Below are 14,990 nucleotides of genomic sequence, written 5' to 3'. Positions count from 1 at the left end.
TCTGGTTTCTGCTTTCCACATCTTCTCATTCAATTCCTTCCATCCACTGTGTGTCTTCTCTCTGCGTCTTCCATTTGCTGTTACTGTGCCTCTCCCTTCACCCCCTCCCACAATTGGTCTAGCACCCATCTTCTTCCCTCCGCTCCCCCATAGTCTGGCATCTGTCTTCTTCCCTTCCAGCGTCTTCTCCCCACTCTGCCTTCCACATTTCCCTTCAGGGTCTGTTCCTCTCTACCCTCTTTCAATGTTTGTTCTATTCCTTTCCACCACCACCCTTCCCTCCCTCCTTTACCATCTGTTCCTTTCTACCACCCTTCTTTCATATCTTCTATCAGTCCCCCCACCATCACTAGCAGACTCTCTTCTCCCTTACCATGAGCAAATAGAACTTCTGAAAATTGTATTGCTGAGGCATTATTTCTAGTACGCCTTTTTTTCCAGATGGATAATGACATCAATTTTATAATTCTTACTGTCTGCTCTGATTTCATTCACAATTTGGTTTGTGTTTTGTACCTGAGGATTCCATGAGGCATTTAACCTTTTCCTGTCTCTTCTGTGATTTCAAGTTGATTCCTTCAATAATGGAGTCTCAAGGCAGTAGCAGTTTTCTATTTTGGGCTCTTTTGACATTGTTTAAGGGATTTCTTGCACATTTGGTGCTGGTCTTCTTTGATGAGGTCACTTCAGAATCTATTTCCAAGGAAACCTCTCCTTAGTTTGCCGGCTTTGTTTTTCGGCGACCGGCACGCTTTCAAAGAGTCGCGCACGCGCGGCTGCTCATAGTTCAATCTTCTGCTCTGCTGCAACTTCCTGTTTCCGGTTGGGTCAGAGCTGAAGATTGAATACTGAGCAGCCGCGCATGCGCGGCTCTTTTGAAAGCGTTCCGGTCGCCGAAAAAGAAAGCCGGCAAACTAAGGTGAGGTGGAGAGAGGAAGCTGGTTAAACGATCGAGCCGGCGTGCGGGTGGGCGGGTGGGGGCTGCGGGAACCACACGATCCTTTATGCCTCACTGCGGTGACAAGACCATTCACCGCTCCACGGGGTGGTGATGGCCTTGTCCCCGTCCCCGCAGAGGCTGCTAATTTTCATTCCCCGTTTTTGGCGGGCTACCCGCGGCTATACGCGGTAGCCGCGGGTAAACCGCCACCGTGTCATTCTCTAGTTTTCACCTTCTCACCTATACATATTCAAGTTTTCAGGTCTCCTCACACATCTTCTGGCGCAGACCACCATACTGTTTTGGTTGCTTTCCTCTTAAAGGCATCCATTTGCTCAGTAGTTTGTTTTGTCAAGAACAGCTTCTGTTTTGCCTAGCATCATTGTTGTACTCGCTGGTCTGTAGTTTTCTAAATCACCCCTGGAGCCCTTTTCTTAATGTCTTCCATTCTCAGTTATTTGCTTCAGCTTCTCTGAATCCTCATCTTCAGTGATCATTTCTGGCATGAGTAGTTTCCTCAACAGACCTTTTGGTAGAGATAGAAAGGGTGAATTATTCTGAGTGTCCTTAGTGGTCCAACTTACTCTTTCAAAAGCTCCTTGCTTTAAAAATGCTTTTGTCCTTTTGCCTCTTAAGTCCTTCTTAGTATGTCTTATTAATGTTTTACATATACCTCACTGCTTCCATCTTTGCAAGCATAGCTTCACCATCTCAAAAGATAAGAGACGTCACACATGGAAAAGGGCATTGAAGTATGGACTTTACCTTCCAAGTGGTACGAAGTCCTCCTAGTAAATGGTGTTGCTTTTGTAGCATTTTCAAAGATAAGGGGTTTTACTGGTATGATAACTTTTAATCTCACAGTAGGTGTAAAATAAGGTTTAGGACATGCTGTGATACCAAAGCTCTTGCTTCATCTCCTCCATTCAACTCTGCTTCTTCCTCTGTGAATCTAAAGAGGGGTTTTAACAATTACAGATGCGAAGTGGCTGATATGGAAGCTTTGCTTATTGTGACTTTGTTCAGATAGTTATGCAACTATTTGTTTATAGCTTTTTAAGTTTGCATTCTTTGAGGGTACCATGTACACAATCTCTCTGTTCAGTGTTTCTAACACAGGAAACCCAGTAGAAATTTTAAAAAAATAACCCATCAGACTTTATGGGCAACTCAATGTTACAGATGATGTGAGAGCTTAAGTACTGGAGGTCATCTTGCTTGTCTGCTTGCTTGCTTGTAATCTCTCAAAGTTCTGTTTTCTGACAAGATAAGGTGGCTGAGCTTTCAAGCTCCCTATTTCCTGCATCATTTATTTAAGTATTTGTCTCCCCACTTTATTGTTCAGTGTATTTTTTTTTTTTTTGCTGATTTTTATTCTTAACATCTTTGATGATCTTAACTTCTCTCTCCTCAGATGGTTATGTTGGGGAGGGGAGGTTGATCTCCAAAAATCTGGTCCTTGCAGGCAGCAGATCTTTCTGACAATTTTCTGTGGCCATATGGAAATATTTCAGCATTAATTTTGGCAATGAAATGAGCCTAATTTTTGATTAAGTTGATAAATATTTTAATTAATTAGAAACATGATTGCAGATAAAGGCCAAATGGCCTATCCAGTCTGTATTATCTCTTCCTCTCTCTAAGAGATCCCACGTGCTTATACCAGGCTTTCTTAATTTCAGACACAGTCTCTGTCTCCACCACCTCTTCTGGGAGACTTCTATGCATCTATCACCCTTTCTATAAAAAAGTATTTCCTTAGACTACTCCTGAGCCTATCACCTCTTAACTTCATCCTATGCCCTCTCATTGCACAGCTTCCTTTTCAAATGAAAGAGACTCGACTCATACGCATTTACGCCATGTAGGTATTTAAACGTCTCTCATGTCTCCCTTTGCCCGCTTAAGTATACAGATTGAGATCTTTAAGTCTATCCCCATACATCTTATGACGAAGACCATGCACCATTTTAGTAGCCTTCTGGGCCAACTCCATCCTTTTTATATCTTTTTGAAGGTGCGGCCTCCGAAATTATACACAATATTCTAAATGAAGTCTCACCAGAGTCTTATACGGGGGCATCAATACCTCCTTTTTCCTACTGGCCATACCTCTCCCTATGCTCCCTAGCATCCTTCTAGCTTTCGCCATCACCTTTTCAACCTGTTTGGCCACCTTAAGATCATCACATACAATCACACCCAAGTCCCGCTCTTCTGTCGTACACATAAGTTCTTCACCCCTAAACTGTACCGTTCTCTCAGGTTTTTGCAGCCCAAATGCATGACCTTGATTTCTTAGCACAACATTTTAGCTGCCAAATTTCAGACCATTCTTCAAGCTTCGCCAGGTCTTTCTTCATGTTATTCACTCCATCCTGGTGTCTACTCTGTTGCAGATTTTGGTATCATCTGCAAAGAGGCAAGTCTTACCCGTCAGCCCTTCAGCAATATTGCTTATAAAACTGTTAAAAAGAGCAGGCCCAAGAACAGAACCTTGAGGCACATCCCTTTCCTCAGAGCGATCTGGAGCAACCTTACCTCTCCTCTTAGGGATCTGAGCTCCCTCCAACTCTTCCATAAACATCTGAAAACCTGGTTGTTCTCAAAAATGTAACTCCTCCTCCCTCTCTGGTTATTCTAGTCCTCTAAATTTTCTCTTCATTTTGCCTCTTCCCTCCACTGGAGTTCCTTTCTACCCTAACTCTTGTTAACCGTGTCGAGCTTTACGAATGTAGAGATGATGCGGTATACAAACCTAAGGTTTAGATTAGATTAGATTAGATCTCCACTGATCACTATTCTCTGTCGCCTTCCACTCAACCAGTTCTTGTCCCAGCCTGTCACTGACTTAATTGCATCCCACTTATACCTAAACGGATTACATGATTGGAAGCTCTTTGAGATTGCTGGTTCTTCTCGCCAAGTAATCTTGTTCCCTTTCTCTTCACTGATCTTGATTACAACCCCCCCTCCTCATTTTTTTCCTCTTCTTGGAATGCTTTTACTTTTCTTTTTTTTTTACTTGTGAACCTTGCTGCATATTTTTTCAAGGACCATATGGAAAATGCTAAAATAATTGATGCACTTAGTACTGAAGTGTCATGTGACCTGTGATATTTGTATTAAGTCTGATATCTTCTGGCTCATGGGACCCTCGACCACCAGAGGGCATCCGCTGACAATCAGTGGAGGGAAGTTTAATGGCGACTCCAGGAAGTACTTCTTCACCGAGAGAGTGGTGGATCATTGGAACAGACTCCCACTCCAGGTGATAAAGGCCAGCAGCGTGACGGATTTTAAGAAAAAATGGGATACTCACATGGGATCTTTAAGGGAGTAAATTCAGGGGGGGGGATACTTGGAATGGGCAGACTTGGTGGGCTATAGCCCTTTTCTGCCGCTTTTTTCTATGTTTCTAAATCTGGTTATTGTATTTTGAGTCATCAGAAGATGTTGATTGATGCATGTAAAATGAATTTTACATAAACGGTGTGAAATTGGAAGTGTATTGTTAGAATATGAACATTGTCAACCTACAAGAATTTAAGGAATATACTTGGGAAGGGACACCAGGATAAGATTAAATTGAATTGGAAGCAATAGAGGCAAGAAATGTGCTACCTGTTTGTTTTGAGCTGCTTTAAAATGTTATGAGTAGTACTTAAAATGCAGGAAGATATTTCATTTATATTCGTTAGCATCAACAGCAGATGAATCTAGAGACTAGTGAGATTACGTCCATCTACCAGCCTTATTGGATGCACAGCCTCCTGGCCATCCAGTATCTCCAGCAGACTGATGGACGTGTTTCTCACAGCTCCTGGCTTCTGCTTGTGGACTCCTGTCTGGGCCTGGCTCATTAAAGCTGAGAGGTGTTTTGGCTGAGCGGTGCCAGCTTTAGGGGTTACACCTTGCCCCCCTCCCCAGGTCCCTACCTCACCCTCTTGGGGACATAACTGCTCACCCCAGGTCTACCTAACATTGTGTCTTCTGTGCTTTCTCCTTTCCCATGTAAAAAAAAAAAAAAAGAGGCACTGTTTTAAGTAATGGCTTTCACCATCAGAGGCCTGTGTCCTGGCTCCTTCAGTTGGCCATTCATTTTCTTGTTTTGGGTGAGTGCTTATTACTTTTCTTCCTGTCAGGGACTCCGTGGGGTTAGTGGTATGGCAGCTGAAGGAGCTGATAGGTGCTTGGGTGAGACTAATCATCTAGCCCCATTGAACCTATTTCATGGAGCTTCGCTGCCTCTTTTGCTCTCAGCACGTCGGTGGGAGAAGTATTCCCATTTTTCCTGCGCAGGAGAGGTGCGGCCGCATTCGACACAGTCGCTCGCGGCTATCTTATCTCAGCAGGAGCTGCCTACTTGGGTCGCAAGCGCTCAGTTGTTCAGCTCCAGTCAGCAGACAGGTTTGGAATTGGTGTATTTAATACCTGGATGCTAAACACATCCAAATTTTACATGTGCTGGGAAAAAGTTGGGACAATTTCTCCAGGTGACCTCGTGGGTGGTGGGTATGAGTCTCTTTAGGACCAAACCCCACGGTTGGCATGCCGTCTTGGCGGTTATGCTGTGTAGGGAGTTGGACGCACCGTTCCCACCCTCCCTTTCTCTTTAAGGGTTTACAGGCTGCTGCTCTAATCACTAGACTACTGTCTCACTCCAATAAAGATGGTCCTGCTGGCATCATAGTGTCCATCCACTTCATCTGTGTAAAACAAAATGTGGATCAATACCTTGCTGGAGATCTCTAATGCAGAAAGTGGACAAATTTGGATATGTTTTGTGTGCATGTTATAGTATACTTGATTATGAGGATATTTCATTATGCCATCTCTAGTCAACAGTCTACTACTCTGTTCTATCAAAAGACTTCCTTTTATTCAAAACCTGGCCATTAAGATGTTTACTGGGACAAGACAATATGATAGGATATCCCCTCTTTTATATGTGGTACACTGGATCTCGTGTATGTTTTGAATGAAATATAAACTTTTAGTTATAGGGAAAGGGAATGAGACTTGTATACTGCCTTTTTTGGTTACACATTCAAAGCTGTTTACATATATGTTGTGTGTTAGATGCCATCAACTCGGGTTCAAGTCCAAGCAACTTGATGAGTTAATGATCCGGAAAGAAGTCTGTCAAGTGCTAGTCTGACAAGATCCTCTGGCGTCATCCCCATAGTAGTTGTCAACATATCCAGCCACGTAGTTGCAGGTTGCCCTCTTCGCCTACTTCCTTCAATCTTCCCAAACATGATGTCTTTCTGAAATGATCTCTCTCTCTCCTAACAGTGTGACTAAAATAAGATATTCATAACTTCATCACCTGGCATCAACTGTATTCCAGCTTAATTAATTAAAAACTTGGAAAATGCTATCTTGGCTCTCACTCGGCTGTGTCAACAGATTTGAAAGGAAAAAAAATTGGCCAACTGATTGGAGAAGATTGTAACAATTATTGGAAGATTGCATTACTTCTGCACGCCATCAAAATATTGCTGAAAATAATACAATGAAGATTACAATCATACATTGAACAAGAACTACCTGAAGTTCAGGCTGGTCTCAGAAAAGGTTGAGGGACTAGAGACATTATTGCCAATGATAGTTGATATTGGAGAAGAGTAAAAAAAAAAATCAAAAGCCTGTATACTTTTGCTTCATTGATTTTACAAAGCTTTTGATTGTGTGGATCATGATAAGCTATGGAGAACTCTTAGTGCAAATAGGAATACCAAAACACATAATTCAGTTGTTAAAGAGCCTCTCTGAAAATCAAGAAGCTGCAGTGAGAATTGAATATGGCAAAACTGATTCCCAATAAAACTTGGCGTAAGGCAAGGATGCTCTTATCGCCTTATTTGTTAATCTTTACAGAAAAGCTATTTTCTGAAAAGCAAATTTGGAAGAAGAGAGCATTGGTTCTAATGTAGGTGGTCAAGATATATGAACAACTTGCATTGTGCATATGACACAGCACTCATTGCCAGTAGTAAAGAAGACATATCTGCTGAAAAAAAGTTAATGCCAAAAGCTATAACATGGGATTAGAGCTGAATATAAACAAAACCAAAGATTATGAATATGGAAAATGATGACAATTTTGAGCTTGATGTTGATAGAAGTTGTAAATAGTTGTAATCTTTTGGACTCTGGTAAACAAGGAAGCAACTAGCAGTGAAGAAATACTCTGCTGAATAGCAATCAGTTGCTTCTATAATGAAGGCTCTTGATAAGCTATTTAAAGGCAAAGAAATAACAGAAGATCAGATTGGTCTAGACACCCATTTTCTCAGTGGTCATTTACGGATGCGAAAGCTGGTCATTGTGGAAACAACATAACATAACATTGTGCTTATTGATCGCGAAACCAGAAGTTCAGCGCGGTTTACAAAAAGTTATAAAAGTAAACATGTTACATGAAATAAGATGATTCGTTAAACAGTCAAATATTTAGAAAAAAGATAAGTCTTCAATTATTTTCTAAAATGGCCATAGGAATGAGTAGTAAGCATCAGTATTCGGAATTCGTTGTCATGAAGAGCTGCCTGAGATGCCAAAGTATGATTCTGAAATTTCTTACTCCTGCAACCCTGGACAGATGGAAAATTAAACAAAGGACGAGTTCTTCTACTACTGTATGTCTGTATGATGCTAAAGAAAATCTATTGACTAAATAGGAAGGACCTGTACCAGAAACTGCCTAGTTTAAACAATACCCAGCCTCCATTAGCAGCCAATGCAATTCGTGATAAAAGGGTGTAACATGATCTAATGTCTTCAGGCCATAAATAATTCTGACCGCTGTATTCTGTATTATTGTAAGTCTCATTTGAACTTTGGTCCTGGAGAAGGATTCTACTTGTGCCGTGGACTGCCAGGAGAACTAAAATTACATGTATACCTGGGGCAATGGAGGATTAAGTGACTTACCCAGGGTCCCAAGGAGCAGCGCTGGGATTTGCAGAGGAAGCAGCTCGACCACTCCCATGAAGCTTTTTCTTCAGGTCATCCTCCATGTGTGGCTGATTTACTTATTCCATACTGTCTATTGTGATCATTGAGGTCACAAAATCAGAAGCATTTAGTTATTCCACCCCTTTCTAGAGCGCCATTAAATTCTGCTCATGCCCCTGCTAGAATTGAATTTACAGATTAAAAAAGACTTGAAATTTTATTTCGTTACTATGGCCTTTTAATAGACTGTACCTCCACTATGACAACCCAGGCACTCCTTGGACAAGCTAAATTTTACTTTTAAGTATGTGGTGTGTTTTATTTCCTGAACCTTATTATTTTAAACTGTTCCTGTTGCTTTGCTCAGAGAGATGGTGTATCAAATACAATAAATAACTAAATGGCTGCTTTAACATCTTAAGTATCAAACATGATCTTAGCAAGAAATTGGGAAAAATTCATGCCTGCCATCAGGGTATGATGGATGCAGAAAGTTAAGAGTTGCTGCAATTGAAAAACTCCAGGAAGAATAAATCATCTGTTATCTGGACCTTTTTCTGTTTTGCAAAAGGCTGGCGACCATCTCTGGTTTTTCTCCTAGTCTGTAGATTTGGTTAAAAAAAAAAAAAAAAAAGACTTGGTGAATCATTTCCTAAATGCTAATTGTTGCTATAGAAGTAACAGTAACTAAGCGCATTGCTGAAAAATCCAAGAACATTATTCACCCGTGCTGGGGTGGAGAATTCAGCTTTCTAACACTATATTGTTTTAAGGCAATGAGGTCAGGGTTTATTTCCTTTGTTATACCACTCTTCTTTAAGAAACAAGAACCGCGCAATATTTAAAATTAAAACCAAAGGAAAAGAACATCATGACGGGAAAGTACACTTGAAAAGGGAACAACCCAGAATTAAGTATGGTGGAAGAAATCGGGTGAGCAGAAAGAGGACTGCCCCGTAAAGGCCCTGAGGACACTGCTCTGAATTTGATTGGTCAAGCAGGCATCAGGCAAATGCTGCTTAGCCAATCAAATTCAGATCAGTACTGTCAGAGACTTCAGGGGGTTTGGAGAATCCGCAGCCCAAGAGACCTGCTTTTTTTTTGTTTGTTTACTTTTTGTTTGATGCAGTTTGTGGTTGAGCATGCTGCCTACTCATCAAATCAAACTGCATTAAGAAAAAAAAAAAAAAAAAAAGCAGAGCTGGGGATTCACTGAATCCCCTGAAAGCCATCACCACACGTCAGTAAGACAATGACTAACAACAAAAGAAACAAGTCAGGGGAAATATTTGCAGACATTGGTGAATCCTGAAGGATGCTGATTCGCCCAACTGTAAATGAAAGGCTTTCTTAGAGGTTTTCAGGGAATACCTGTATTTTCGGTTAGAGAGGTTGATGTCTGTGAATAAGGTGCAGTGCAGAAGAAAGCTCCAGTTCTTTTAGTTAATAGCATAAATCACTATCTAGGTCTTTCCGTTCCCTTAAATCTGAATCAACAAACACAGATAGGAAGGGGTATCAGTATACATGGCCCTATCTACTCTATACATCACATTAGTGATTTCTATTCCACCATTACCTTTCGGTTCAAGGCGGATTCCAAAAGGAGTTATCTGGAATTGAAAAGTAGAGCGAGTTGCTTCAGAGAGTTGGGATGAGTCTTGCGGTGTTAGTTTGTCTTCAAGGATGTCTTGAATAGCATGGTTTTTATTTCTTTTCTGAAGGATTTGCAGTCTGAAGTCGTTATTAGTAAATTGGAGAGTTGGTAGTCCAGTTTTGCTGCTTGTGTGGCTAGAAGGCCATCGTACAGTTTTTTTCGTTAGACGTCTCTGATGGGGGGTTGTGTGAACGGTTTGTGGGTTCTCCTATGTCTGGTTGAGGTAGTTTGGATTAGGCAGTTGTTTAGGTAGGCTGGGCTATCTCCGTTTATGGTTTTAAATAGTAGGCAGGTAGAATTTGAATAGTATAGTATAGTAGAATTTGTATACTTACCAAATTACGGAACACCACTTACAGAATTTAATTGCAAGCAAAAAAACATAATGTCGATGAACAGGTAACATAATAATTGAGCTAATACAGCCTGAGAAGCTGCCTCGTCATGAGCCACTTATTTGAACAACTGACCCAAGAAGCAAATCGCCACATGCTGTAAGGATCAATCCGAGTGTCTTTATAAGGGCTGCCAAATGCTAACACTGGCCACCCATGCCTTTCCACATCCACTTTAAGATTCTTACTCATAAGGCCAGTCATTATGTATATTTGTTTATATTTCCCTATATATTTTGCTATAAATTGAAGAATCTCTTCAGATTTATTTGTTTGCAAATATCCACCTTTTGCATCCAACAGCTACGTCTTTATTTTGAGGTCAACAACCCGTTCACTTCATCTTGTCAGTTTCCTTTTTTGGCAGCATAAAGCTCTATAACTGAAAGAAAGAAGCAAAGAGAACAAACAGGATGTGATGGAGATGTTCAGTGCAAATACTGTGAACTTTCACTTTTACAGCCAGGATAAAGTTGAAGAGAAACCCTTAATTTTGTGAGGTGAGTTCTTTCTGGAGTGGTCATTGAGCATGGAATCACAATCTTATTAAGGTGCAACCCATTTATAACCTGCAGAAGACCTCCAGTCTCTCTTTTCCCACCTGCATTCCCAGCTCATTTCATAACTAACTCTGCCTTCCCTCCCACCATGCCTGTCATTCTTTCAATGCAACCCCCTCCTCTATTCCAACTCTCAACAGCTGTAGTCACCTTCCCCCAGCCTGAACACTTCCTGCCTCTTAACTTCAGCCCATGAAAGCTAGCACCTAAGGCCGCTCTTCTCTGGAGCTGGCATGTCGATTGCCTCTTCATTCTGGTGCTCACTGCAGCCCCTCTCCCAGGCCAGCGGGCAGCAACCTCTGCTGATTTGTCTGAGCAGACTATCCTTAGTGCTGTCTCTTGTTTATCTTACAGAATTCTGCAAGATACATAGAGAATTGTGCATGAGAGGGAAATTTTGGCACAGAATTCCTTCAGGAATAGTAGTTCTACTTAAAGAACCATTTATATGATACTTTCCTCATCTGTATTCAAACCTGAATAGCCTTTATTTCCTTACAGATTAGGAACTCCCTATTTGTTTGGGGGGGGGATTTTTTTTTAATAGATAAAGACAGTGAGTCATAGGGTGATTGTGTTGCTGTTTGACAGTGTAACAGAAAAGGAACAGCTGGGCCAGAACATGCAAATAAACTCCTCAAATACTGAAATATTCACCATAAACATGTTGTGTGTTTAAAACTGGAGCTTCTTTCCCACACAAGGTGCTTCAGTCTGTTGAAATAAACTCTTGATTGGGCAGCCTGGTAGGTCATTTGGCGCCTTTATGGTTCTAGGCTTATCACTGAATTGGGCAAAGTGATGCATATGGGAAAGAGGAACCTGAACTATAGCTGTGTGATGCAGGGCTCCACATTAGCAGTCCCAGCCCAGGAAAAAGATCTAGGTGTCATCGTTGAGGATATGTTGTAACCCTCAGTTCAGTGAGCAGCAGTGGCGGCTAAGAAGGCAAATGATTACATTACATTAGAGATTTATATTCCGCCATTACCTTGCGGTTCAAGGCGGATTACAAAAGAGTTATAAATGGTGGGTTACAATATAGGATCATTGATGAATTCAAGAGAAGTTGAGAAGGTGGATTACGAAAGAGATATAAATGGTGGGTTACAGTAGAAGATCATTGGTGAATTCAAGAGAAGTTGAGAAGAACTGGTAGTATCTGTGGGGCGGGGTGAAGGCAGGATGATGGAAAGTAATTGATATGTTAAGAGTGTTTCAGTGATTTCTTGAAGAGAATCGTTTTTATTTCTTTTCTGAAGATCTTGTATTCGGGGGTGGTTATCCGTAGGTTGGAGATTTGGTTATCCAGTTTTGCTGCTTGTGTTGCTAGTAGTCCGTCATACAGTTTTTTCCGTTTGACTTCTTTGATTGGAGGGTGTGTGAAAGGGGGGGGGGTTTCTATGTCTGGGTGATGTAGTTTGGTAGAGGCGGTTGTTTAGGTAGATTGGGCTGTCTCCGTTTAACGATTTAAATAGCATGCAGTAGAATTTAAATAGTATTCTTTCTTGAATTGGTAGCCAGTGTGAGTCGATGTATGCTTCTGTAATATGGTCGTGTTTCTTCAGTGAGTAGATGAGTCTCAGAGCTGTATTTTGGATTGTTTGTAGTTGTTTAGTCATTGTTGCAGGGGAGGTAGAGGATGTTGCAGTAATCCAGTAGGCCTAGTATAAGGGATTGAACTATGAGCTGGAATTGTGGTCTTTCAAAGAATTTTCGTACTTGTCTTAAATTTCTCATAAATGATCAGGAAAGGAACGGAAAACAAAGATGACAATGTTATAATACCCTTGTATCGCTCCATGGTATGGTCACACCTCGAATACCATCTCGCTCCATGGTATGGTCACACCTCGAATACCATCTCAGAACCTAGATACCAGAAATGTAGACCTCTAAAACCCTGACCTGCGCTACCCACGCCTAGGTTCGTTGTTAGGGGCCGGTAGCTGCAATTCTCTTAAGTGGTGCCTGAACATGGTTGCCACGTGGCAGACGCCGTTTCTCTAGGGGCTGATTCTATAAGCATTGCCTGAAATGGCAGGCACCTAGAAAAATGGCATCTGCTATGGGTCATTCACATTTAGTTGCCACTTGGAGAATCATGGCTACTGGCATCTAATGACATGGTTGATCGGAAGCAAACTTAAATCATAGCAGGATACCTCCTGAGCATCTCCTCTCTGGTGACTGTCCCAGCAAACTTGGATCTTGCTAATTCTGATAATTCAGGATCGGGCACCTCTACATGGCCAATTCTGCTTCCGTGCCAGGCTGCAACACATCATGCAGACTAGGAAGAAAAGACTCAGGGCTACAGATAACTTTTTCAGATAGGGTTATAACTGCTGCAGGATGCTCCATCATCATTTTCTCACAAGATCACCTCAGCAATGTGATTGCTCAGTAGTCAGATGATAGAGGACCTCATTATTCTCAGAGGTGAGGAAAGAGAGTCTTTTCTCTTTCTCATCTTAGGAGCAACGAGTAAGCAGGAAAGCAATTTTATTTGCAGTTTCTGATTGATTTATTTTAGTATTTCTATACCACTTATAGCCTAAGTGGTTTACATTCAGGTACTCAAGCATTTTTCCCTATCTGTCCTGGTGGGCTCCCACTCTGTCTGATGTACCTGGGGCAAATGGGGGATTAAGTGACTTGCCCAGGGTCACAAGGAGCAGTATAGATTTGAACCCACAACTTCAGGGTGCTGAGGCTGTTACTTTAACCACTAGAAATCAAAAGTAGCAAAAGTGAGCCCACTGTGACATCACTGATGAGGTTGGCTCTTAGGCATTGGTGGAATGAGGGATTATGACATCACAATATCAGCTCTCTATCAGAGGCTGAAACTTTTCACACTTAGTTATTCAGTTTTCTATACTGTTCTCCCAGGGGAACTCAGAACAGTTTACATGAATTTATTCAGGAACTCATAATCTATCTAATGTACCTGGGGCAATGTGAGAATTGCCCAGGATCTTGCCCAGGATCACAAGGAGCATTGTGGGTTTGAACCCATAACCTCAGGGTGTTGAGGCTCGTAGCTGTAACCACTGTGCCACACACTCCAAACTCTGCAAACAACCTGTATGGCAGTGTTAACCCTATTATATGCCCTGTTCTGTCTAGATCAGTGGCAGGCCAATTGGGTTTTCAGGATAGCCCTAATGAATATGCATGGAGCAGATTTGCATGCCTGTCACATCCATGATATGCAAATCTCTCTCATGCATATTCATTAGGGCTAGCCTGAATTCCCGATTGGCCTGGTGGTTCTCCAGGACTGTTTTGATTCAAACTATTTTGCTGCTTCAGTCTGAACTTTCTTTTACAGTCATTTGCTTGCTTGAAATCTGAAAGCAGGTTGTGGTTGGTTTGTTTTGAAATCGCTCCCTTCTTTCCACTCTACTAGTTTTACCTGCCCTCGAGGATAAATGAAAGTTTTGTTTTCATTTACTGAGCAACCAGTACAGTTCAAAAGTGACCTGGCTGATGCAACTCAATTCCCCTTGCCGTGGATGTGAATATTCATGTTGATTACATCACTCTTCTGGTTTCTGAAATCCTCTTGCTATAACTCTTATGGGTCTTCCAGTGCTTTCATCCAATGTGCAAAATGGCATCCCCTGTAGGACATATGGCACAGAACGTGTCGCCTAAGTGTTTACCTTTCAGTAGGTAGATTCCCTGGGAAAGCCTATCATAAAAGGCATTGACTTAATCCAATAAAAAAGGTTTTTTCCTTTGGTTTTTTGCTTTATTTCCATATATTATCTAAAAAAAATTCTGTCTTTGCATGCGAGAGCTGGTTACCAGCTAACATTTTTAGGAGTTATAGAAGATCTTTTTTATTTGCTAGGATTTACTGCCTTTTTTTTTTTTTTTTTAAGAAATTCATCTTTTTAATTGTCTTCCCCAGTATATTTTTAATTTGTATCTGGCTTAGAAATTTGATAAAAACTTGAAACTTGATCCAAGGCAGTGTGCAGCAAGTATAACCTTTTAAATAACTTACATTATCCCAGGACAAGCAGGCAACATATTCTCCACATGTGGGTGACGTCATCCACGGAGCCCCATCGCGGACAGCTTTTCAAGCAAACTTGATTGAAGATCTCAAAGTTTGCTATTGCTGCACCGCGCATGCATGTGCCTTCCCGCTCATCTAGGGGGCGCGTCTCCTCAACGTGGTCCTCAGTTCTTAGTTTTCCGCGGAGCCAGAAAGACCTGTTTCTCTTCTCTGCGTCAAATTTAAGTGCCTTTCTTGCACCGCGGCTTTTATTGTTTTCTTTACGATCGGAAGTCGTGTCTTATTGTTTTGTTTCAAAAAAAAAAAAAAATCCTCGATCGTGACCGGAGGACCCCGGTTTTTTCCTTGGCCACTCGGACAGCAAAGGGAACAAGTGGAGGTAAAGCATTTAGATAGATGAGGGAGAGTATCAGAAGTTTAGATAAGAGTGTTCTCTCGGGGT

General features: G+C 41.5%; 1 protein-coding gene across 7 annotated transcripts in view; it reads left to right on the top strand.

The window, feature by feature from the left end:
- ITCH (itchy E3 ubiquitin protein ligase) overlaps positions 1 to 14,990 on the top strand; it is a 92,057-nt gene that overhangs the window by 12,979 nt on the left and 64,088 nt on the right. For 3 of the 7 annotated variants that reach the window (XM_033914184.1, XM_033914181.1, XM_033914183.1), the window contains one exon: positions 10,323 to 10,455. The exons of the other annotated variants lie outside the window; for them this stretch is intronic. The gene's annotated coding sequence lies outside the window, so the exon portion shown is untranslated. The remainder of the gene's footprint in view (positions 1 to 10,322; positions 10,456 to 14,990) is intronic. 7 annotated transcript variants of the gene reach the window in all.

This window comes from Geotrypetes seraphini, chromosome 11 (genome assembly GCF_902459505.1).
Source record: "Geotrypetes seraphini chromosome 11, aGeoSer1.1, whole genome shotgun sequence".
NCBI lineage: Eukaryota > Metazoa > Chordata > Amphibia > Gymnophiona > Dermophiidae > Geotrypetes > Geotrypetes seraphini.
The sequence above is the reverse complement of the archived record's forward strand: the minus strand, read 5'-3'. Positions and strand labels throughout refer to the sequence as shown.